The sequence below is a fragment of the Trichechus manatus genome, unplaced genomic scaffold (assembly GCF_000243295.1).
Source record: "Trichechus manatus latirostris isolate Lorelei unplaced genomic scaffold, TriManLat1.0 scaffold00066, whole genome shotgun sequence".
In the NCBI taxonomy this organism is placed as follows: domain Eukaryota; kingdom Metazoa; phylum Chordata; class Mammalia; order Sirenia; family Trichechidae; genus Trichechus; species Trichechus manatus.
This window is the reverse complement of record NW_004444002.1, coordinates 2740660-2744087: the sequence shown is the minus strand read 5'-3', so window position 1 is coordinate 2744087 and position 3428 is coordinate 2740660.

Sequence of the window (3428 nt, the reverse complement as noted above, 5' to 3'; positions counted from 1 at the left end):
TACAAAGCCAACAGCCAACATCATCCTAAATGGAGAGAGTTTGAAAGCATTCCCCTTGAAAATGGGAACCAGACAAGGATGCCCTTTATCACCACTCTTATTCAGAAATAGAAGTACCATACGATCCAGCAATCCCACTCCTTGGAATATATCCTAGAGAAATAAGAGCCATCACAGGAATAGATATATGCACACCATGTTCATTGCAGCGCTGTTCATGATTGCAAAAAGATGGAAATAACCTAGGTGCTCATCAATGGATGAATGGATAAATTATGGTATATTCACACAATGGAATACTATGCAACCATAAAGAACAACGATGAATCCATGAAACATCTTATAACATGGAGGAATCTGGAGGGCATTATGCTGAGTGAATTTAGTCAGTCACAAAAGGACAAATATTGTATAAGACCACTATTATAAGAACTCAAGAAAAGGTTTAAACACAGAAGAAAACATTCTTCGATGGTTACGAGGATGGGGAGGGAGGGTGAGGGTTATTCACTAACTAGATATTAAACAAGAATTATCTTTGGTAAAAGGAAGGACAGCACACACTACAAGGGAAGTCAGCACAACTGGACTAAATCAAATCTAAGAAGTTTTCTGAATACAACCAAGCACTTTGGGGGACAGAATAACAGGGGCAGGGGTTTGGGAACCATGCTTTCAGGGGACTTCTAGGTCAATTGGTGTAACAAAGTTTATTAAGAAAATTTTCTGCATCCTACTTTGGTGAGTGGCCTCTGGGGTCTTAAAAGCTTGCAAGCGGCCATCTAAGATGCATCAATTGGTCCCCACCACCTGGAGTAAGGGAGAATGAAGAACACCAAAGACATAAGGAAAGTATTAATCCAAGAGACAGAAAGGACCACATAAACAAGAGACTGCATCAGCCTGTGACCAGAACTAGATGGTGCCCGGCTACCACCAATGACCACCCTGAAAGGGAACACAGTAGAGAGTCTCTGATGGAGCAGGAGAAAAGTGAGGTACAGAACTCAAATTCTAGTAAAAAGACCAGACATAATGTTCTGACTGAGACTGGAGGAATCCCAGAGGGTACGGACCCCAGACTCTCTGTCAACCCAGAACTAAAACAATTCCTGAGGCCAACTCTTCAGACAAAGATTAGACTGGACTATGGGACATAAAGTGATACTCATGAAGAGTGTGTTTCTTAGCTCAAGTAGATACCTGAGACTAAATGGGCAGCTCCTGTCCGGAGGTGAGATGAGAAGGCAGAGAGGTTCAGGAGCTGGTTGAATGGACACGGGAAATCAGGGATGGAAAGGAGGAGTGTGCTGTCAAGGTATGGGGAGAGCAATTAGGGTCACATAACAATGTATGTATAAATTTTTGTATGAGAGACTAACTTGAATTGTAAACTTTCACTTAAACTACAACAATAAAAAAAAAAAAGAAGCATTTCAAATCTTTATGCTGCAGAACAGAATAAGCCAGTGGTAGTACGATATGACCTATTCAACCTGAGTTCTGTAATTCTTTTCACCAAAGTCAACCACTTTCCACAAATCAGGATGCAGGCTTAAGTCATTGGTCCCCAGTGACATTGCAAAAATTGTCCTCTTTCTTCCCTTTACTCTTTGCCATTAGTTGATTAAAATGAATCACTCTATACCAGAGAGGAGATCTCATTTCATGTTCCTCTTGAACTTGACTGCAGTGGTTAGGGGTTTCAAACATCCCAAATTTCTCCAACAAGGTTTCTTTCTTAAGAGAGAGGTCTTTTTGTGCACAAGCCTGGGAGTCATTGCAGCCTAATCAGCTTGCTGTCCTCCCTTAGTGCCACATATTCTTGTCTTTGGTAAGTATTCACTCGGAAGGGAATCATGTAAAGCTCATGATGCTATCTTCATTGAAATCATGCTTATAAGAAGAAAATAAGGGGCTATAGAAAACTTATTTTTAAATTGAATTTAAGTGGTTTTGCCACATTTTAAATGTCAGACGGAACTGTTCTACAGTACAAATCTGGCAAGTATATGCAGGCGGCTCTTTTCAATAGGACTGTTCGTGCCCTATTGTACTAATCTTTTTTTAAATGCACACCTTGTTGGAAAAGGCCAATTATACCTACACAGGCAGTGGGCACTGTCACTTTTTTCTTGCTTCAAGTGGATGAATAGGCTCTTATTTGATTTAGTGTGTTGCACCATTACTTGTTTCCCAATCGTTTTCTGCCCTTGATGGACATTGAGTCTCCCTGGGACACAGCAGGCAACAGTCCCTGTTCTCTCCCACATGTCCATCTACTCCTCCAGCCATCTGCCCATCTATCTGCCTCCCTTTGATCATCCTCCCTCTTGGATTGGATCCTCATTCAAGAATGATCACGAATTACATGCAGAGGATGGGTGTGGGGATGATCTGGTGAACTAGAGCTCCCTGGTGTTTTTATCAAACATGACTGCTGAAAATCTTCCTAATATGTACATTTTCCAGTCTTAGGAATGTACAGCCTGGTTACCAACAGCAAAGTGACCTTTGGCAATTTGTAAAGTCCCTAGGACAGTATCTGTCACTTAGTAATGATATATGCTTGTTGGTTTAGAACTCAGACTCTGGAGTCCAATGTCCTAGGTTTGAATCCTGACTCTTCCTCTGGAAAAATTACACAACTTCTCTGAGGCTCAGTTTCCTCATCTGTAAAATGTGGCTAATAATACCTACTTCACAGGGTTGTTGTGAACATGAAATGACATGCTATATGCCAAGTGCCTGGCAGAAAATGAGTCATATAATAAATGAAAAAGCTTCAGGAGTAGATGGCCACATGGCAGGGTACAGGGACTGTTGCCTGCTATGTCCCAGGAAGGCTCAATGTTCAAGGGCAGATAAAGATTGTGAAATGAATAAGATTGCAACACACTGAATCGAGTGAGAGCCTATTTATCTAGTTGGGGGAAAAAAAGTAACAGTAAATACTTATTATATACTAGTTTTAGTAACAATAAGTGTTCAATAAATGATAACGGGAAGCAACATTATTTATTATTTAATTTTATTATCCTCCGAGCCTTATGTCATCATCCTGCCAATCAGAGGTTACTGATTCTGCATCTATACAGTCAATAAATGTTTCGGCGTTTCTCCTTCCGTATAAAAGATTCTCTGGGGGAAAGCAGAGAAAGTTGGCATAGTCCTAGCCCTAAATGAGCTTTCAGTGTAGCTGGGAAGATAAAACATTCACACCTACCAATAAAACTAACAATATTAAAGTGTCAGACATGCAACATAGAGGCTACAAGATATTAGAGTTCAGAGAAAGTGGCTATCCCTGTGGGCTGGGCTGGAGGTTGAGCTGTGACTTAAAAAATGGAAATGGATGGTAATAATAATATCTCCCATTTTTTGGATGCCTAATATGGGCTAGAGAGCCCTGGTGGCACCCTGGTTAA